Here is a 23573-nt window from a genome sequence, read left to right as displayed (position 1 = left end):
CACGGGCCGCCATAGCATTCTCTGTTTTAAAACTTTTCTCACTTAGATCGTTCGGCGCTCAGGGCCGACTCCCGCTACCCCTTTGCTACGGCATTGAACTTGATGAGACTGTATAATATTTTATAACATATTTCTACTTTCGTAAAATTTGAAATCAAGGGGTTGCAATTACCCTTCCATCCCCCCCCCCAGCAGGTGCCGTTGGCCGTCTGGAATGAAAATGCAAGAAAAATATGAAAATTAATTCCATCTTGAGTACCCTTTAGCCCTGCTACTCTTAAATTCTGCTAGCCTGTTTTTTTCTTGTACTTTAATGTTTGACCCCCACCCTGACCCCTCCGCTAGACTTAATTTCCGTCCAAGGTTGTGAGCAATGCACCCAGCCCCCTCTGGTTGCGCCACTGCGTGCCTGGTTAAGGCACCATGCAATGAAAAACAATTAGTTTTCAGTGAGGAGATTTTTGTTTGCTCGATCATTCATTTAGATAAATGAAGCTGTAATACTGCGTGCATTTCCTGGCAATAAGATAAAAACTGCTTACGCTGAACTGAAATCGCTAAGTATATAAATTCTCCTTGGAGGAGAGAGCTCCTCCTAGGACTTCGTAGGATTTAGGAGCTACGTAAGTAGGCAACACTGGCTGTAGCTGTCCACGTGGTGATGAAACACCTGGAGCGACACGCTGCCGGAGGGCTGTTTCCTTCCAGCAGGTTTTGCAGGTGCCCGGGTCTTGTTGAATGCCCAGTTACCTTGTAAGCGCAGAGCGCCTTGAAGACCAAGAACCCGGGTAAAGACGCAAGTCGACTCGTTGCCGTGGGCAGGCGAGCAGGTATACCTGTCCTCGCGGGCAAGCGGGCAGTGGGTAGTTAAAAGGCAGACTATGCAGCCCTCTAAATGCATCCTGCAAGTCCCCCACTCGCACAATCACGTAACGCCATGTCTTATGTATTCGACACAAAACTAGAAATGTTTGAAATACGGTCAAATCCTGGGGCGACTTGGCCAGGCGGCGCCATAACAGCCATATCATTATGGAAAACAACAGTTACGAGAAACACTGCACGGCTCCATGCCCATTCAATCATAACTACGAAGACTGTCGATACACATATCTGCAGTTTCCACACACAGGTTCGTTAACCTTCGTGAGCAGACATCTTCAGCCGATGCTAATGGTTTCCGAGACAGCTCCCGGCTGAACCGATACAATTAGACTTTGTAAAGAGAGCAAGGAATGTCATCAACCATTAGGAGCAGGTTTTAGGGAGAGGGAAACCAACGGTTCCTGTTAATTTAATCATGAGTGATGAAGCGCGGTGTTGAGAAACTCATATTAATTATTTATTAGAGGTGAGATTTATTGAATGATTGATTTTGACATTATGATCACATCAGCACATTTTTGCCTGTCACAAAATACGAGCATAAGTCTAAGACTAAAACAAAATTCAGGACAGGCTCCTGACTAGAAAATAAAAGATGCCTCTTAAAAGCTTCCATACTCAAGTTTCAAAACTAATTAGTTCATTCATTACTTAACAAGAACTAAAGCTATACTGTTTTATATATATGAAGAGTGTAGGAGTAAAACCTAAGAAGTCGCAACAGGTCGCAAGAGGGCAGCTAGGTCGCAAAAAGGTCACGTCGCAGAAGAACAGGTCGTAAAAAACCAACCAGGTCGCCAAAAGCCAGCCAGGTCGTAAAAAACCAGCCAGGTCGCCAAAAGCCAGCCAGGTCGTAAAAAGCCAGCCAGGTCGCCAAAAGCCAGCCAGGTCGTAAAAAGCCAGCCAGGTCGCCAAAAGCCAGCCAGGTCGTAAAAAGCGAGCCAGGTCGCCAAAAGCCAGCCAGGTCGCAAATAAAGTCACGATGCTGAAGACCAGGTCGTAAAAAGCCAGCCAGGTCGCCAAAAGCCAGCCAGGTCGCAAATAAAGTCACGATGCTGAAGACCAGGTCGTAAAAAGCCAGCCAGGTCGCAAGAAGCCAACTAGGTCGCAAAGGTAGGCCACTTCGCAAAATAAAACATGATTTGGAGTGAATTTTTGAATATAGTGCATGCTTGAGCAGGAGCGGTGCAAAGTGTGGAGTGCTTTATAATTTTATGTAAAAAAACGACAAAATAAAACGCAACATTTTAAAATCACGAAATGCACCTGCAGCTGTTCACACGAGAATCCTGAATCCACATTCCAGGTAATTAAATTCAAGGACCATTATGCGCATGTGCATGAGATATTACAAGGTGGATAAATTGTTTTAATAACAGGCTTGAATCCTATTTCCGGCAACGATTAGATCTAATTACAATTAGAATAAAATTATTTGGAGAGAGTTTTCATACTAGAAACATATCAAAGTTGGTGTTGTGAATATAAGTTGCATTCGTTTACTTTACAAGGGCAGTTTTTAAAAAGTAAGGGGTTTTAATAATTATTATTTTAAACAATTATTGGCCCTGATATTTACTAATTCATTCATTATTCTCTGCTTAAATAGGACGTTTTTTCCTCCCTTCCAGTGAGTCCTATAGCAGGCAGTTTCTTCTTAGCCAACTGATTTATCTTTTCTTTATAACTTCCAGCACTGCTCCTCTTTCAGCATCTCTCTCCCAACACAATTTGATTCTTTACATTGGCTGTCTCCATTCTTCGCCACAGCAACAGTAAAAATGGCCATTGAACAAAAACAATGTTTCATTTCCTTTGATTTCGTCACTTTATAATACTGATATAACCAAGACAATATTTATTCACCTTAATTGGGTTTCTTCATTTTACGTGCATGGCAACTTCAGGTTATGTGATACTCCTCGTAAGAATCCTGCATTGTTCTTTTGTTAGCTGCATATCGGTAGATATTCTTCTGGTTTTCTGGCAGTTGTTTTCTCTCAGCCTGCAGAATGATCGTCTTTACTGCTGCATTTTGTTGCTGGATGCACCTGTAGCTTGTACAATGCAGTTTGTAGGACCCAAAAAACTTGTTGTTTTACAGTTTATAGTTTCAAGTATGTTGTATGGAATGTACCGCCCAAAATCCAATCTTCTAGTGTTCAAGATTCACTTGGACTCAACGGACGTTGATTTTTCATAGACACCTGCCATGTTGTCCCCCTCCCCCCAAGTTTCATTACGCATGCTTCCAATTATTCACAAACGTCACCTTTTATTAACATATGATTCTATAGTGCCAGAAACCGCTGCCAGATTAAAAAATGAAGAAATTAAAGCATAATAATTATTTTTGGAAACATCAAATACATTCAAAGACAATTTATTGTTGTTGATTTGATGTCCACTTTATGCACAGTAAGGCTAATCGGGACTGGACCTACAGTTTAAAGTAGGATCCGAACCACTATGTGCCTCCACCGGGAATCGAACCCGGGACCCCTTGATTAGAAGGCGACGACGCTACCACTGCGCCATCGGAGAGGCTCACAATTTATTGTTAAAAGGCACCAAAATTATATTACATTTTAATTAATAACGATGAGACATCTTAATTTTCATTAAAATCAGAATTACTCAATTTGTAATTTTTATTCTCGCCATTTTTACCTAAATTCATGTAAACCTATTCGCTTTTACTCACTTCTTCGTAGCGTAGTTCTGCAAAATATATAAGAGTGCGTACAGCACATAAATATCATATCATAATGAAAAAAAAATAAAGCTTTCCACGAACGACTCAAGCATCCGTGAACTTGACCTGTTCCTCCCCCTCCCCATATTCTCTATTTCGAGCTGGGAATCGCCCCATCGTCAGGAGGGAGGTATTTTGGGAATGTGTGTCGTCCGAGAGAGAGGGGGAGAGAATCACCCGATTGCAGCGCCCAATGGTTACCCGAGGCGTCATTGGCGTCTTGTCAAGTTGCAAGATAGGTGCACAGCTTTCCCTTTTTTATTTCGTCCGGTTGCTATGGGAGGCAGGCCCGTTTTAAACGGAGGCAATCTTACTTAATATTATCTTTGGGGTGCGTGTTTTTCAATATTTGCTTTTGACTTCATTTGATTTTTGTTATATGCTGTCGCATTTCTACCACTTTTGGGTAATCGTGACGATGAGGATGAGTGATTAAATTGATGAACGGACACTCTCAAAGAACGCCGATGCTCAGGTTGGACTCGAGCCCGGGACCCCTGGCGTTTTAACACACCGTACTAACCATCCCGACACAGAGGTCAGCGATATTTGATTTTTTCTTTTTTTACAATTTTCTGCAATAAAACATAATATTGTAAAGTTCCTTGTACGTATAGCACGGTGCCATGAAGGCACATTTAGGAGTGCATTCTCTATCTCGGTTATTTTGAAGGTGATGTGATCAGCACCACGCTCCGGAAAACATAATCTTTAATGGTAACACTGTTTAGCCTTGTTTTCATGTTAATAAAACATTAAAATGCTGATCAAGGTAAAATTTATTGTAATTAAAATATACAATAAAAACGTAACGTTTCCAATTTGTCTTGGTCAGCATATTATTATTATTTTAATAATCTTTAAAATTCATATCATGTTGATCTTGCGGTGTTTTGACATTGAGAGGCCCGAATAGTTCAATGACGAAGATGGTATTTTCCAATAAATACCCCTTCCCCCTTAGGGATCAATTTGCAAACAATACCACCCTGTATGTATATCCTGGTATATAATGAATGAATTGTTGTTTTAAGCCCACTTTATGCACAGATAGGCTAATCGGGACTGGACCTACAGTTCAAAGTGGGATCCAAAGCACTGTGCACTTTGGTATAGGATGAGTTGGCTCTATATTCACGATTTACCAAATACATAATCGCAGAATCACGGTAAAAGGATGAATCAAACACCCAATAACATAACGCAAATTCATCTGCGAGATACTTTACCCTCTGAAATTCAACGGATGATTTGAAAGGAGCGTGTGATCAGCAGTTTCTCCACGATGGAAGGGGGATTCCATCCTGTTGCCTAGGCGGTGGATGCAGCCAGTCTCCTGATCACTGTTTCCATGACACATCACTTATCCACGCACTCCCCGCGTGGACGCCTGCCTCATTTTCTGCTGATCTTAAAGCAGAAGGAGCCAAGCCTTACTTCGAAGATGGGTTCACAAGCGAAGGACAATTCTATCTTTGGAAGAAATAACTGCACAAGTTTCTTACATATTGAAATATCTTTCTTTCCCGAATTAGCAGATTATCAACATACCTAGCATTTACATCTTTGTCCAGGATTCGAACCCAGGATCCCTGGTATTGTAGAACGCTAAGTTGTCTACTATCATCATTTAGACAGAGCTCCCACCGTGGCGAAACAAATAGAGACAGTATCAAAACCAAAGGTTTGTGTATCGTTTGCTCACAACGGGAAGTCCAAAATATTGACAGATCAAGTTTTGGGGTCAGTCTCCTTTTGGCCTCACTTCGAAAAGGTGAGCCGGGGGGGGGGGGGGGGAGACTAGCATTTGGTCAGCCCCCGAAAAAAATCTTGTGTCAATAACATTGACCTAATTTCAGGAATTTCAAGCGTTTGCTAATTCTGACTCTTATTGTTCAAAGAAAGGGTTGAGTCTTGAATATCTAAGTACTTGAAAATGAATTACCGATTTTAATTTCTGAACTTGCATTAATCCAAAATGTCGAGGAGTTTCGGTGAGGGGTGAACGTAATCCCCCCTTTTAAATGCGGTCATGTCTATACCCAAAATTTAATCGTTTTGGTCTTATTGAAAAAAAAAAGTCAAAAAAGGTAAAAAAAAAAGGTAAAGTGCTCCCCTGTGCTTAGCACCACGCCATGAAGGCGTATAGGGGGTGTGGGGGTAACGCCTCACACTTTCTTGATCCGGTCGTGAGTAGGGGTGATGTGATCAGCATCACGCCCCTGACCGCCTTTACCCCCCAGGGTTTCCCCCAGGTACCCATGCTATTCGACGCTGGGTGGGCGCCGGGACCGCTTCCAACGTTAGAAAAGTTCCCGAAAAAGTCATGTTCCGAAAATATGGTATCTTTTAGGACTGAGCCGATACTCATACCGACACCGATTCTTCTACCGATTCCCACCGATAGCGATACTCGAAAATTGAGAAAATTAAAAGTTGTTGAAAATATTGATTAATATTATTGACTGAATATACTTTCCATTCCAATCATAAGCATCAATTTACCTGAGTTTTGCTTTGAAATATTAAAAAATTACATCAGAATATAAATATGTATACCTGTGATGTATTCACAAAATGTTTTCCACATAACACCGACTGGTACTACAAAATCATTGGAAACTTGAAATTTTGCATAACTCCAGCAAAAGTGGCGATTGGGTGCCAAATTGGGGGGAAGGGGGAGGAAATAAGAGTTTACTATCTCTTGCTAGACAAGGTTTAGGCATTAAGAGGTCACAGTGCCGGGGTGAATGTGGCAAAAAGTGGGGGCAACTGCCCTCCTAATCGCCGCCACTGAATTCCGTGACAATCAGACTCTGCGAAAGTGTCACGCCTCATTTTTGTGGACCCAGCGAACGATCAAAATTCCGGGAAAGTATCTGTAAATAAAATCCAGACGATACTTTGCGATACCACTGGTACCGGCCGAGCCCCCTCCATGAAAATTAATCCGTTGGTTACCTTGGAGTTTCGAGCCTAGGGTGTCGCAGAGGGGCAACCTCCAACGCTTTACAGTGCAGATGGGATTTCCACCGGGAGAGATGGAAAACAAACCGAGCGAGCTCTTTTGAGGACGAAAGCAAATACAATTGACACACATTCTTTGAGGCGGCCGAGGAAGGAAGGAGAGTCTCCTAGAGGTTACGTTGTCAAGGTAGGCGAACCGCTTGCACGGTGACTTGGCAGAATGGCCGTAAAGAGGAGAGACAGAAGCTTTGGGGGAAAACAGACATCAACAAGAGATAGAAGTTCAAAGAGGACTGCATGTCGTGGTGCCCCATGAAAGAAACAGATCTAAAAATTGTTCTGCATCGTCTCGTCCTCTATTGAATACGATTTTTTCGTGATGTGATGTACCAAGACACAGAGAAGGAGAGAGAAGCAGAGCTCTCTGTGTCTCTATCTATCTCTCTCTCCACACACACACACACGCGCACGCACACGCAGGAGCGGAGGAGGACGATAGTGTCGATCGTTCAACCCAACTGCCATGTTTGTGGATATATTATTATGCTTAATATTTTTTGAAGACTCAAATGTTCTAATGGTAACACTGTTAAGCCTTGTTTCCATGTTAATAAAACATGAAAATCCTCACCAAGGCAAACTATACAAAATATACATAAAAACGTAACGTTTCCATCCTCTAACAGGGTCTTCTTCAGACGAATATTCACAATAAATTGATGAAAGATACATCATCTTATATATACACTCCGAGTACAGGGTCCGTACACAAAAGAACACGAAGGCACCAGTCCTTATCTTAGGACATTTCCTGTCAGGAATTCCTGAGTGTGGAATCTGCTGACAGGTAAGAACTGAAGATCCTGTTAGAGGGTGCAAACGTTACGTTTTTATGTATATTTTTTATACTATAAAAGTCTGCCTTGGTCAGCATTTTAATGTTCTATTTTACAAATGTTCTGTCTTTTATCACAAACTTTTAAAAGGCCCTTTGAAAGAATTGCTTTTTGTTTTTCTGTTTATTCACTTTACTCCTCGTATCTGACCCTTCAGTTTACCGTAGGAATGAGAGAAATTATGATAATACAATTGAACCTGAGTTATGTCAAGTTGAAGAGAAAATAATACGTCTCGTACAACTGAGAATTACTTACAAATCAAATTTAGATACCATAACATATCATTATTACATTACTGTAATTGTATCTATTTTGAGGAACAAGATATAATACAGGTTATTTCTGCTATAAAGTGGTAAATTAACGAATCTACATTGATACTGAAATACTACAGTAGACACTATAATTTTAGTGAGCTACAGCACCTTTTCTTTTCGAAACCCGGTTAGAAGCGCTTTTTCCAAATCTGCATATCTTCCCTCTTGTTGACAGCTGCGTTTTGTTGATTTACTAGCCAATTTTAAAAATTCGTCTAAAATAGCATTTATTTTACTAATGACTGTGCAAAGTGCGGTATAAGCGATGCCTCCTAAATCTGCAGCTATTTCAGTTTTAGTTTCATGTGGATTAGCGTCCACTTCCCATAATCTTTCTCCTCCGTGACACCGCCGCGCTACACTCATCTTTCTCGAGATGCGAGAAAGACGAGTGCAGCGCCTATCCTGTTCGTATTTGAAACATACCATGTGTATTTGTAACGACAAGAAATGTACACTTCTGTGACATTGTTGTAGCTTGGTTACTTACAAATGAACTGTATTTCATGAAAATTAGTACGTATAACACCGAACTACGTACGAATGCATTGCGTACAAATAAGGTTTAATTAAGAAGTTTTTAAATTATATTTTGCTTGGACCGACAGTAATTTACGTATAAAACAGAATTACGCAGAACTGAGTTACGTACAAAGCAGTTTCAACTGTATACAATATAACCATCTATTCCAGCCCTGAACCCCTATTTTTGCAAAACAATACTGTCATCTCTAGAACATATAAGTCACCTTGGTACGTACATAAAACAGCGGAAATGCAGGTTTTCCTCCCCGATGGCATAGTTGTAATATAGTCAACTTGTAATCAAGGAGTCCCAGGTTCATTATCCAGTGAAGGGACAGAGGTTCGGATCGCAGAGTCAGTGCATAAAGCAGACTTAAAACTGAAGGTAGTTTAGATTTTTTTTTTTTTTTTGGAAACGTTACGTTTTTATGTACATTTTTATACTATAAAAGTTTGCCTTGGTCAGCATGTACATGGAAACAAGGCTTAACAGTGTTGCCAAGATTATGTTAGGTATCATCAGACCAAAATTCGCTATTCCCAACTGTAACTTCTGGATCCGCCACTGCACACAGGCCGAAAGCCGCGCGGTAGGGAGACTCCAGTTCGAATGTCGGAGTGAGTGTGTGATTTTAGGTTTAAAATTTTCCAACAATGTCCCTGCACGTAGCGGTTCTGGCGTGGGGTTGAAGGCCGCCGAAGCGTGTTACTGATCACACACATTAATGTTAATGTATACCTCCACATCCCTCCCATGTACACAAATTTGTTGCAACGTGTAGGGGTAGCTTTACGTAATACATACATGTGCGTTATCATTATTAACAATAATGGTAAGAAACCATTCAAACAATATTGGAACTATGAAGTACATATAGGTCAAATCAGTGGAAATTACTACAGTTTTTGTAAGTCTACAATCTACAATAAAATACAATGTGATTCAAAAGTCTCTTGACATTTTCCATATATTGCTAATATATGATGTTCAGGATGGGACAAAGTACAGTGTTGTTTTCCAGCATGATGGTGCACCACCCTATTTCGCCACAATCGTTCGGGACTACCTCGCTCACCAAGACCTTGGGCGGCTCGCTCTCAGACCTGACCCCTAGACCTTTTTGTCTCGAGTTTCATCAAGTCTAGGGTGTACCAAGTAAAGATTAATACCATGGAGCAAGCAACTGAAGCAACAAATAGCTGCAGCAACAGTGTTCCGATCTAAGCAAGACAGGTGGGTGCTATGCCTAGACTTACAGGGCCACCACATTGAAATGTACCTGAGTTTGTCTTCTATTCTAGAGTACACTTTTCTGCGGTACTGTAAATTATGTCAATAAAATTATCTTTGATTAAAATATCAAGAGACACCCTGTACATTTGCCGTGCAAAAAGAGTCCCACAGTAATGCCAGATGAGGCCGCGGTAAGCGACACAACAGACAAGCAAGCGGTGCGGTGGAGATGATGCGGTTAGGAATAAAGCAAAACTCCTACCTCTTACGTCACCGATCACGTGATGGACAGAGGAAGTGTGACCTTGGAGTCTTCCGAAGTGAAATTCCTTTTCCTTCCCCCGAGTGCAGCTGCACCGGTCGCGGGCTTCCCCAGATAGCTGGGAGACGACGGCGTTTCCAACTGGAGGACAAAGGAGCCACGCCCTGCTAGAGTACACAGACTTATCGCCAAATATTTTCATGGTGAATTTCATCCCTAGTCTCTGTATATCAATCGGTCTCCGTAGTCTAGCGGGTAGCGTAATGTTCTGTCAGTGGCGTGCTCAGGATTTTACTTACACTTTTTGTTAGTACTCAGACCTAATTTTATCATCATTTCCTGCCTTTGACATTTAGGAATGCTGGGTCAAAGGGGGCGTTACAACCCACCCCCCTTGGGCACGCCACTGATAAGACTGGAAACCTAAAGTCGGGTCAACGGTTATTGTCTATTTCAATTTTATGTCGCTTTTCTACCCATTGAGTTCATCGCAAGGATGAGGATGGATGAATAACTGACGAAACGAAGATGGTACAAACCCAAACAGTGCCTGGCCTGAGTTCGAACCTCAAGTCTTTGGATTCGTAGCGCGTTCACTAACCTCCCCGTCAAGGAAGTTACCATTTTTGTGCTAAAAAAAATGCTCGTTATGATTATTAACTCGCAAATTAAAAGTTTATGAGGATTGTGGTACGTTTCTCAATTTTAGCAACATTCAGTGTTTGTTACTTACATATACTTTACTATTATAATTGAAATTCTTAATTTTAATCTGTCTAAAACAGTTGAGAAAAAGTAAAGTCACCCCCTACACATTCCAACATGCCGTGAAGGGGAGTAGGGGATGGAGGAGGTAGGCCGCACTCAAGCCTCCAGGGTCGCCCCATGCAGGTACCCATTTATCAGATGCTGGGTGAACCCCACAGCCGCTACCTTCCACCTGAAATCGCCCACCCCGGAAATCGAACCAGGGTCTCCCGCTTGGCAGTCAGACGCCCTAACGACAGGACCACTTTAGCTCTATCTGTCTAAAATATAGAGCTATTTTAAACAATACGAAATAAAGAATAACGATAATGATAATCATATAGTGCAATTTGATGAAAAATCACAAAGCAGTTTACTACATTTTGGAAATATTTCCATGTAAAGAACAGCACATCCTTGTAGATAAGGTGATTATAAACATGTACTTGGTTCAACAAACGCTATAATTTCTACTGGCAATATTTAATGAATTAAATAAGTAATTTTAACTAAAAACACATTTTATTCGTCCATTTGATGGGAATACATGAAGGAATGTAATCCACATGGCTACAAATCCACGAAAAACAAGACATCGGGGAAATTTCGACCAGAGATTTTACTGGGATTCCCCACAACAACACGCTTTTGTTTGTGAAGATTTTAGTGTGAGAGAAAATCTTCACCCAAAGAAGAAGGTGTTCGCGAATACTGACAAACAAGTGGTACTGTCCAGGTATAGGACAAAAGTGACACTGTTATGGAAACATTAAAACACCCTAGAATTCCTATATTCCCTTTTGGTAGCCAAGCGAGGTATTGGTAAAAGGCAATGCACGGTGCAAGGTTGCTTTTCACTATTGAATTGTGTGTGTGTGTGTCAGGCCGCGAAATCATTGGTGGGAGAAGGAAATCTTAATTTACACACACAAATATATGGATTATTATGTGATATACATATTTATTATGTTAAAAGTAATTTACTAAATATTATATGTGCATATACTAATAAAAGGCATTCGTTTGTTACTTTTATATCAGATATTTATTAAGTAGCAAACCAATTCCTGAACCAGCTAGTTAAAAATGTCAATACGTTAAAAATAGTTGAAATGGTTTTATTATGTATAAGTTTTGCTTAGTTTTGGCTTTCTATTAATATTAATCAACTAGATTTCACAGTCATATCTGTGTTGCATCCTTGTTTTACTATGTGCATATATTGTTACTGATGTAGATCTGTTAATGGTGTCTTGAAAGAGAGAGAGAGGGAGGGACGATGGGAGGGAGGGAGAGCGAGAGACAGACAGACATTCTTTTTTATTTCGTGCGTGCTTTCGATTCATTATACGACGCACGGTTTTAGAAGCGATATCGGGCGGAGCCACGAAGAGGGTGTGCATAGCGACCAGCCAATGGCAGGAGTGCAACGTTGTACAGTTAGGAAACTGCGGCGCGCGAGTTAAACGCCGTGTTGTGTATTTTTCTTACGCGCCGGTTCCACCGTGTTGACCCCGATGAGTTGTTGGGTCTTGGTAAAGCTATGGGTGTCAAATTCGGCTGAATATGCACAATGACCTTTCATAGTCTTGTGTGTTCACAAACATTGCGAGTCTGGATCAGTTTTGAGTTCAGCGTTTTCATAACAAGGGCGGTGTAAGATAATTTTACTCGTACGGCACGAAGAACAGTTGTGAGAGGATTCAAAACAGCCCTTATTGACTGATTTATTTTACTTCGCTTTTTCTGCCACTTTTGGCTAATTTACGAAGATGGGGATGAATGATGATGATATTATGAAATTGATGAATGGACACTCACAAATATCCATGCCCAAGTCTGGATTCGAAACCGGGACCCCTGGCATCGTAGCGCGATGTGCTAACCACTCCGCCACGGGGGACGGCGATGAAATTGATGAAGGGATCTGAGACTCCTGGCGTTGTAGCGCGTTGTGCAATCCAGCCCTTATGCCCGATAGTTGTGCAATAGTGTATGTGTTGCGTGAGTGTTATTTAATAATGTCGAGCCGGCGCTATTGTGGAGTGGTTAGCATATCGCTCTACGACGCCAGGAGTCCCGGGTTCGAATCCTGGCCTGGGCATGGATGTCTATGAACGTCTCTTCATCAATTTCATTACATCATCACTCATTCCCATCTTCGCAATTAGCCAAAAGTGACAGAAAAGCAAAGTAAAATAAAGCAAATGAAATCAAATTAATAATGTTGCTCTCGAAACGTATACGTACCAGTAGTGCAGGCATCAAGGGTAAAATACTCGTATTACGTTCACAAGACAGAAATCTTAGTTTCAAAGCTTATTCTTACTTCAAGGAATTGGCGTTCGCAAGAAGTGCATGCTGAAACAGTGTTTTCTCATAGTCGAGAACTTACGGCTGAAGCGTGTGGTGTATGTGTGCATACTGTGCTGCGCATTATAAAACAGGGTAAAGTATCTACCACAGAAATCGGCGAACCCCTATTCACATCTCCTGGGGAACATGCCAGAAAACAGAAACGAGAGCGATGATGATGACCTTGCAGTTCCCCTACAATAAATACGTACCTTCAAACTTCTTTCAGGTACGAGTTTGTCTTATATGCTGCAGTGATATGATATAATCCTGTGTAGAATTCTTCACTATATATTTCATTGTACTCAAATATCACGTTCATGCATTATACCCATAAAAAGCTGAATATTGGACACAGCGAATTATCTGTGTTTCCCTTCCGCTAGCAGTTGGTTTGCCAACAGCGCGACAACACTGGCTGAGTATTGGCTGAACTCATGTTCCTTCTAAAAGCGTACGCCGTATAGTAAAGTTTATTTCACTCAAAATGAATTGCTTATATTTGTTGCCATAAGAAAAACTCTACCTCCCAAAAATATTTGGTTGCAGAATTCTTTAGGACAAGCTTGTTCTTGTGGAAAATCCCCCCACCCCAACCTCCCCAGGATTTCGGATCCTGGTGAGTGTGTTTGTATATTCAGTTCAATGAGTTCTACGATGTGGTGTAAGTTGCATGAATTTCAGTGTGTTTTTCAGTAAGGCAGTAAGATCAATTTTTTCCTGGCATAATGTACCTCCACGATGATGTACATGTAATGCTGTCGCTTTGAAAATCAAGGTTCGATACACGGTAGAAGCACATAGTGGTTCGGACCCCAATTTAAAATGTGGGTCCAATTCCGATTAGCCTATTTGCATAAAGTTGACTTCAAACCAAGTAAAATCGCAAATTCGAGGCTGGAGTTGCAAACACTGCTGGGTTCTTGATATCTGGATCTGAGGATGCTCCTGGGGCTGCGTGAGGACTCGCCCTACGATCACGTGTTCGCCCGCTGTGCATCAACTTCTTTGACCTTCACGAGAAGCGTGCCAGCTGTTGTTGCTAGCGTCAGGTCAACAATCGACGTTTTCATTCCAGGCCCGTAGCCAAAATTGGTCTCCAGGGGGGGCTTATAAACCAAAATAATTTTTCTAAAGTTTGACAGTATTAAATGAAGGTAAATTATGTGTGGGGGTCATTAAGTTAATGTAAAATATGAAATGTAGAGATATTGAAAAAACTAGTATTCGTATATCTTCTCAAACATCTCTTTCAGTGTTAATTGACTGGTAGTGACACCATCCCTTAATGCACACTCCATATTATTTTTGATGATACAATTATTTATCTCATACAAGAAAAAATTAACAATATTCACTTCAATCATAGTGCCTAACGTCATTCCACCCACAGCCGACGAAATAAAACTTCCATTGGTTCCCAAACCTTAGGATCTATTGACATTTTTGAGGCAGATGTGGAAGGAATGTGGATGACGACGTCAAACTAACAGATTTCTGTAAAACAAGAGGCTGCAACGGGGCCTGGGAAGGTACATATAAAGGAGTTCCCCTCTGGAAGAAATTTCTAGAACTGGGATTCCAAAACTTTTCCGTTTCACGACGCCTTTAGTATTTCAAGATTTTTCCGCGGCGCCCATATCAGAACGTTGGCCTATCTAACATTCGCAACGCTCAGTTAATGTGGTTGGGTTGCTTGCTTTAAATTAAAAGATAAACACACGTTTCAAATTTAGAAACATCTTATGTGTAAAAAGTATTAAACAAGCAAATATTTAGAAAAATCATATCATTTCTGTGAAAATATTGGAACATTTTGCTGCAAGATAGCCACAGATCACCAGGGAAGTGCGGCGCACACTTTGGGATCCACTGGTGTAGAGAATCTTCTAAATACTTGCTCCTACTTAGACTTCGGCTTATAAACAAGATTGAACGAATATAATAACAGCCGTTCATGTTCTGTGAATTTATCTTTCATCTAATTGTGAGCCAAATAATATCTGCTGCCTACATTTTCACTCTTCGCCCCAAACAAATTAGAATACAAAATAGTTTTACGTAATGTCAATGGGTCTGGCGGCAGTGCCAGGGTGGGCCGTCAGCCTTGCCAGAGAGGGCTCAGCCCCCCTGGCCCCTGCCTGACTACGGACCTGTTTCGTTCAATTATGACACGATATCTTGAACCTACTAATTACTACCCGGTTATCGCTTCCCCGTACTGCACACTTGTAAGATCTCTGTTATGATGCAAACGGCATAAGCACTGGTGCACCCAGAAAGGAGTTATCAGGCTGCTGAGAAAGCAGTTTGGTTGCAAAATGGAACGAAATAATTATACATTGTTCAAGGACCAAGTTCAAAGAGGGGAACTTAACCTCCAAAACTCCCTTCGGTGCGCTCATGGTTACCTTCTCATACGAGAAGCCCAAAAATTTATTTGGGTTGATTCAATGGCTTCCCTTTCACCCTTCCTTTCATTCTCCCTTTTTCTCATTTTCTCTCTTCTCCTTCCTTATCGCTTTTCTCTCTCTCTCTCTATTTCCTCTTCTTCCACTGTTTTTCCTTCTTTACCTTTCTCTTTTAATTCTTATATTTTCTCTCTGCCATCTTTATATCCTTTTTCTGTACTTCTTTTTCTTCTACCTTTTTACCCTCCGTTTCTATTTGTTGTTCATCTTGTCTCTCTTCCCTCTTTTTGTCTCCTTTTTTCCATTTCCTTCTAAATTCGTCCCTTCTCTGTACTTACCTTTCTTTCTTCTACCTCTTAGTCTCTCAATTTGTTTAACTTTCTGTCTCTTTTCTCTCTCTCTTCTCTGTCTCTTCATTCCTCTATTTTCTCTCTTATCATCCCTTCTCTTTCTCTTTTCTGGCTCTATTTTTTCTCTTTTCTCTTTTAACTTTTAATGTTCGTCTCCTTTCTCTCTTTCTCTTTCCCTTTCTATATCAGGGCAAGTCCAAAAGAATGACACAAGTTTAGTTATGATGGAACATTAAAGAATACAAAGAAAAATTCTGTTAGTTTTATTCCCACTTGAGGCGCTTATGCTGCTTTGCCATAACAGCGCCAGCATCGCTTAGATGTTTGTTGCTCGACATGTGGTTCCCATATTGAATCTTTATAATGTGAATCATGTGAGTAAAACTTCCTCCATCTCTTTCCTTCTCACGCGGAGGCTAAAACCGGCTTTAGACGAAAGCATTTCCTTTAACATTTTTGCTAGCATAAATGCTATGTAAATGCTTCCAAAAATCTTATAGCAGATATCACTTTACACGGAAGCATTTTATGAAACATTTCGGTTAGCTGTTTCAATTACAATGTACAATACATACAGCACGAAAGGCACGTCTAGTTATCGTCAATGCTGTGTGCACGGTGTTTACAATTGAAAAGGCTAAATTAATCTTCCATACGTGTACAGTAAACGTTGTAATGTATGTTTTTAGTCAGCACCATTCCTCTCTACCTAAAACCATTTAATACGAAGCAATATTCCTCTCGGTTCAATAGTTATCGTCGTTTAAAAGTATGAAGTGATACGTTGTTTACATCTCACGCGACCGCCATTACATTTGCACTCGTGACCACGAGGTCGCTTCTGATTGGTTATGCTACCAAAATGCTACGGAAATAGAGCCGGTTCTATCCTTGAGAAATGCCATAACATTGCTTACTTTACATGGTAGCTTTTTGGTCGTGGCATAAATGTTAAGGAAAATGCTTTCGTCTGAAGCGGGCTTTAGAACAAGATGTCTCTTGCCAGATATCAACTATATTTGCTTGTTTATGATAATGCTATATAAGGCACCAGTGTTTCAGAACGATTATTTCCCAGCTTCTTGAATTCGCCTGAACGATTCTAGTTCTGAACCCCAAGCCAGCTAGTGTCGGGTATTGTGAACCACAGGATGCTTACGCAAGCATCTCCACTTTTTTTTTTACCTTGCTTGCAGAATACTCAACGTACCTCGTTTCTCAATAACGGCTGCAACTGACGCCATCCGCTTCCCCGAAAAGATAAAATGTATCGCTACAAGGCGATAAAAAGACAAGAATTCTGTCAACGGTGATTGCTGACTGAAATTTCGCTGACACATTAGTTTCCAAATAAAAAAGACAAACAGGTGACTTTTCTTGCTCTGCTGTCGTCCGATTTGCACTTGCAAGACAATAACACAAGAATGAAGTTTACATTACATCGGCAGACTGAAAGGGTTAAATGGACTTCTAGGGATTTAAGAAATAGGTGATCGTATCTTGGGTATCTTAGTTGTGTATAGTTTGGTATGCACATCTTAGGGGTTCCCAAATATTTTCGTTTCACGGCGCCCTTAGTGTTTCAAGATTTTTCCGCTGCGACCAAGTCAGAATGCAGGCCTATCTAACACTCCCAACGCTCAGTTAGTGTGGTTAGATTCTTTGCCTTAAGTTAAAAAATAAACACACATCAAATTCAGAAACATTTCATTTGTAAAAAGTACTAAATAGGCACATATTTAGAATAAGTGTCATTTCAGTGAAAATATTAGAACATTTCGTTCCTCACACTTTGGGAAACACTGGTATATCTAATACAGAGCATTCCCTGACATTCGCTACGATACTCAGCGGCAAGCCGCCCGGCATCAGCGCTTGTCTTTCCCGGTGATCGGGTTCCGACAGTCGCTTATCTTAAACCTCGTAAAAAAGTGTAGAGTAATAGGGTCAGTTCTGAATAAAAGTGGAAAGAAAAATGGGGAAATAAAGTATACAAAGACAATCCGCACACCATCCGTGAGTTAAAAGAGAGTATTGTTCGAGAAATCGGGAGAATTACAGTAGACGAACTTGCACGTGTAAATGCCAATTTCCTTCGGAGATGCCAGGAATGTGTTGCAGCAGAGGGACATCATTTTCAACACCTTCTGTAGTCAAGGTTGGAAAAAATATGAAAACTGTAATTTTAATAGCCGACTCTAGCGACTGTCGCTGACCCGTTCACCGGGAAAGACAAGCGCTGATGCTGGGCTGCTTGCCGCCGAGTCTCGTAGCGAATGTCAGGGAATGCTCTGTAGAATCCTTAGATTCCTATATTATGAATTCTATTATGAAGAAGGTTTCTTTTAGCCTACTTTAATATTCCTGCTATTGGATGGATATTTTGAAGCTAACTGTGAGCACAATAATATCTGCTGTCTACATTTTCACTATTTAGTGGAAACAAATTACAAAATATATAGTTTTACCCAATGCTAGGGAGGACCTGAGACCCTCCCACCCCCACCCCCTGCCTGGCCGCAGGCCTCTGGGTCACTGCAATTATTTCATTTGAAAACATGTGTTTTAGTTATACGTCTTCGCATATTGAATTATTTTTCAGTTTTTATGTGCCAGCAAATAGGACACTCCTACTTATGAAGCAAACGTTTTCTTCTCGGTTTGAAAATGAATTGTGTGACTGCAACCACTAGGGACGGTGTCAAGGGAGGGCCAGAGTAGGCGGTCAAAAATAAGGCAAATTTCAGGATATAAATAAAATGAAGAATTATCAATGACGATGAATATGCTTGGGGTTTTTCTTGCTTGGACAACAATGTCAGAATTTTTATTTGTAGATGCAGCGTACTTATAAAAAATGATCCACAAAAGGTTGAAAACATATCCTTCCTAGGATATCATATGGATGTTCCCTGGCGGACAAATGGATGTCCAGGGGATATTTTACACTATGTAGCCAAAAGTCACCGGACACCCAAGTGAATACACCGAAAGTGAATTCTGGTCAGGGGCTTTTTTTTCCTGGTTTGGGCTCGGGCAATTAGTTTTGGTTAATGGCATGCTGCCCACATGGTGGCAACAGTTTGGAATGGGCCCTTTTCTCTATCAGCACGACAATGCCCCTGTCCATAAAGCAGGGTTTGAGAACAATCAGTTGGATGTGCTTAGCTGGACCGCTCAAAGCCCCGACTGGAACCCCATAGAACATCCTTGTCGGAGTGTCGGTTATGTGATGGCCTGACCCACTCGACCAAAAACCACCCATGAACTATTCACAAGGCTACGACGAATTTGGGGGGGGGGAATCTACCAGCAATATGCCAAAACTCTGTGGAAAGGCTTCCCAGAAGAATAAATGCTTTCATAATAGCGAAGGGAGATCCGAATCCTATTAGTTACCTGGCTGGTGTCTTTGGAATGAACAGCACTGGGTGTCTGGTGACATTTGACTATACAGTGTTGGATATTTATTGGACATCCAGAACTTCGGCACGAATATCCATTAGATGTCTATTGGGTATTTGTGTGCAGCATGGGTACTGCCAGTGGCGTGCCCAAGGTTGGAGTTAGTGGGGTCATAACCCACTCCCCCTTTGGTCGTGTTCCTAAAAAAAGAACGTCAAATGCAGGAAAAGATGGCAAAATTATGGCTGACTGTTAGGAAAAAAGTGTACGTAACCCACCAACCCCATTTCGAAAATCCTGGACACACCACTGGGTACTACCTACACCTATCTTAAAACTACGATTCGAGAGAGAACCTCTTCTCCTGCCTTGAGATGAAACATTTATTCTTTCTTTCTTCTTTTAGGGCCAGCTGAAGTTCGGAACTTGGTTTGAGCATACGGAAAAAGACCCAAGAATCCCGAGTGTCGAACCCTGAAGCAGGATATGGAGCAAATTCCCGCGCGTCGATTTTCTCTTCCTAGAAGCGAGTGGTCCACTCACTCCCCCGCCATCGGTCTCACTTCAGCCGATTATATTGATCCGTCTGCCGCCGGTCGCTGTCGCGCTGGTGACGTCACGCATCACGCGATGTTCTCCACTTGATTGTGGGTGGAGACGGATGGGGTAGGTAATGGGGGAGGACGAGGCAAATGCACTGCACTTTCGCCGAATCGATCCTGGCAACTTCTTCAGTGTATCGGGTTAAAGAATTCATTGCGACATTTCTTATCGAGCTTTTCGCGTTTTCAAACAATGACAGACTTTATGGGTACCAAGCATTGCTGCCTTCTCCTCCCAAATCAGATAAGTTAGTCCCTGCACATTGCAACATGCCGTGGAATGTGGAGGTTGTGATCAGCATAACGCTCCAGCCGCCTTTTGACCCCAGTACATTTTTATTGGAGGCTGGGTGATCTCAAAGAACCGCTCCATGCAGTGGAAAAAAAAGCTGAACAAGAGAGTATCTGGTTTTCCCCATGTTGCAACTGGAAGCAGTTTTTCAAGTTCATTATTAAGCTAAGCACGCTGTTTGAAATAAATGATGAATCAGAATTTTCAGAATCCCATTCACTGAGGAGAAGAAACGCAACTTCAAGTTACGGCTCATCAAATTGCAATATTCCACTTTTCCGTCAAGAAATAAAATCTTCAACTCCAACTTCAACGTGTCATATTTCCGTTCATGTTTTTTCTGCACCATCGGAAATTTGATATTCCAAAGAGAACAAGTAAAATAATAGTCCCATGAGCATAATGCCTCCTACAACCATCCATCTCTTTCTCCAGCTCGCCGCAGGAAAAGATCTGTTTGGAAGGGGGTTTATTGTCTTGCCAGAACCTAAATCTGTAGCCTTAATCCAGCACGGGAATCGAACCCGGCTCTTCCGCGTAGCAGTCAGACGACCTAACGACTGGTCCGCCAGTCAAATCGCAAGGCGTCAAATCGGTCGGGGGATCGAGTTGGGCAGTCACCATGCTGGTAAATCATGTCACGTCTTGTAGCTAGAGGCACATCCTCCAACAACATTGCCATCCCGTTCCTCAAAAAATGTTCATAAGTGATGCCACTTAAGATTTGGGGCAGGAAAAATGGCTCGATTTGATGCCCATCCATACTTCTGCCTGGGCGTGCGACAGTGTCTGGATGAAAATTACCCAAAGAAATGGATTGGCCGAGGCGGCCCGATTCCCTGGCCGGCTCGATCCCCCGATTTGTCGCTTTGCGACTTTTACATTTGGAGCCACATGAAAGACTTAGTTTACAAGACACCGGTAAACTCGCAAGAAGAGCTCAGGGAGAGGATCTTAACAGCTGGTTAACACATCAATGACACCATCACATCACGAGTTACGAGACCAAATGTTCGTAAAATCCTGCGTGCCTGCATTCGTAACGGAGGTGCCCACATTGAGCAAGACGTGTAATGTTCTTTAATTGTATTGTTGATTGATTCCATTCACATGAAGATGAATGAAGTATTATTTCTTGTACACAAATGTGAATGTTAGCAACATTTGTAGTACCTTGTTGGATAGCAGATGACACAAGGAAGTAATTCAAGTAATTTATACGCTTCGTGTCATACCATTTTTGTTATTAATACGTTGCCAAGTATACTAAGAGTGCATTTTTTTACCATCACTTGTAAGTTTAGACCCACCCGTTTCTTACATGTGATTGTTATTTGGAAAAAACTTTTTTTTTCATCGAACCACTTATTTGTTAGCTATCAGAAAACGCTGAAATAAGTGCTACACAATGAGCAGTTTTTTCACAATTCATCTTTTTATGTGTAAAATAGCCATTTAAAAAAATATAAATGTTATTATCTCGAAAACTACTAATTTCCGGACGGGGTATCATATGGTCAAATTTATTGCAAATTGTCTCTACTTTAACCCCTTTCAGGGAATACGGATATAATTACAAGTCACCCTGTATATTGCTCTTGTTCGTATTATGAGGAATATTTGAAATAGTCGATTCTTTGTTATCATTATGTCATTAATATCCTACGTAGAGCACGTAACTAAGACATGAAGGCCACGTTTTCTTAAAGCACCTTTGAAAATAGTTTGATATCTGTACTTACCCATGGTCCAATGGCAAGCAGTTTTCATTACCCCAGAAATATCTTCTGCAATTGGTTTAAGAACCTGAAAAAAGAACGAAAAAAAATAGAATTGGTGTATTCTATAACTCGGAATTTATGAAGCAAGAAAAAAGGTGAAAAAATCATACGTAGAGTGAATACGAAAGCACTTCCGAAATAAAGTTTTTTTTCCTTGTTCTAGATCCACGGATCCCATTGGATGGGATGGTAATACTTGGCAAATCCATAACCATATTATAAAATATTTACCTACGTATTGTTTCATATTACCTTACAAAACCGTCATAATCATGTGTATGAATTTCAATATCTCTGTATGAATCTCCTGCTCAGAAGTGTGTAATGTGTGTGTAAATCTGTCTGTGTTTTCTTTTCTCATTTGTGTGTGTGTGTGTCTTTTTTACTTTTCAATTTCATTTCGTTTTTTTTCTTTGTCTGTTTTATGTGCACGAGTTAAGTTAGTTACATATAGCAACAGCCATAGGCTGAACCTCGCCCTTTAATAAAGAAAATTTGAAATGTTGTAAAGCGATCGCCTTGTTGGATAAACGCTGAAGGAACAGTGGTTCGAAATCCACTTTAAACTGTAGGTCCAGTCTCGATTAGTCCTCATCAGATTAACGTGGTCTTATAGAGAAAACCTGGAAGGGTTACAGCGCGGGAATCAATTAACTATAGAGATTTTGAGTCGGTTTAAATTTACTGTACGCACAGAGAGGCTAATCGGTACAAGACCAACAGTGGGATTCGAACCAGCATGTGCCTTAACCAGGCATCGAACTTTGGCTCCAGAAAATGCTAATGATGCACTTCTGTTGCATCAAAATATACACAGAAATGCATAAAATGTTACTTTTATCAGCAGCTGTTCCGTGCGATGCATTAAACTGCTTCAATTGAAATCAGACAATCTTCACAAACCAAAATCATATGCACAGTAAGGCTAGTCGGTATCGCACCTGCAGTTTAAAGTGGGATCCGAACCACTATGTGCCTCCACCGGGTATCGATCCCGGGAACCCTTGATTACAAGGCGACAACGTCATATGCGGGTGTAAGGGGCGACCTTTTGGCAAGGTACCCAAATGTCAATCTCACTTCCACGTAGTACATCCCGGTAACCACTTCTTGCAAGCCAACGAGGATCTGGCGCCTGCATCAAGGCCAGGATAATCCTCTGTGGAGTCGCTCTTTCTTGTGTTTGTCCTTCTATGTGCTGAGTGTTCCTTTACAACCTGGGTAAAGAGTTTTTAGTCCTCGTAAACAGTATAGTTTTTAAACTATTCTCGTTAGAGGCCTGTCCTCAATTTTCTTTGTTTTGGATATCCCTGTATTGGATGACGGCCAAAAAGCAGCCTATGTTCTTATTTATTGATTTGGTGTTTTAAGTCCACTTTATGCACAGTAAGGCTAATCGGGACTGGACCTAAAGTTTAAAGTGGGATCCGAACCACTATGTACCTCCACCAGGTATCGAACCCGGGACCCCTTGATTACAAGGCGTCGACGCTACCACTGCGCCATCGGGGAGGCCCCAGCCTATGTTCTGATTTGTCCATAGGCCTACTATAAATCAATCAATCAACTTCATATGATCAAAATTCTTCTTCATCTTCGCGATTAACCTACAGGGGCAGAAAACGGATTCAAAATAACAAAAATACACATACACAGGCCCGTAGGCAGGCAGGGGCCCTGAGCTGCCCCTGGAACATCCGTCAGCTCCCCCTGGCACTGCCATCAGCCCCCTTGACATTAGGTGAAACTATTTTGGGTAATTTGTTTGCAGTGAAGAGTGAGA

Source organism: Lepisma saccharinum, chromosome 8, assembly GCF_977018435.1.
Source record: "Lepisma saccharinum chromosome 8, izLepSacc3.1, whole genome shotgun sequence".
NCBI classification, from domain to species: Eukaryota; Metazoa; Arthropoda; class Insecta; order Zygentoma; family Lepismatidae; genus Lepisma; species Lepisma saccharinum.
The sequence above is the reverse complement of the archived record's forward strand: the minus strand, read 5'-3'. Positions refer to the sequence as shown.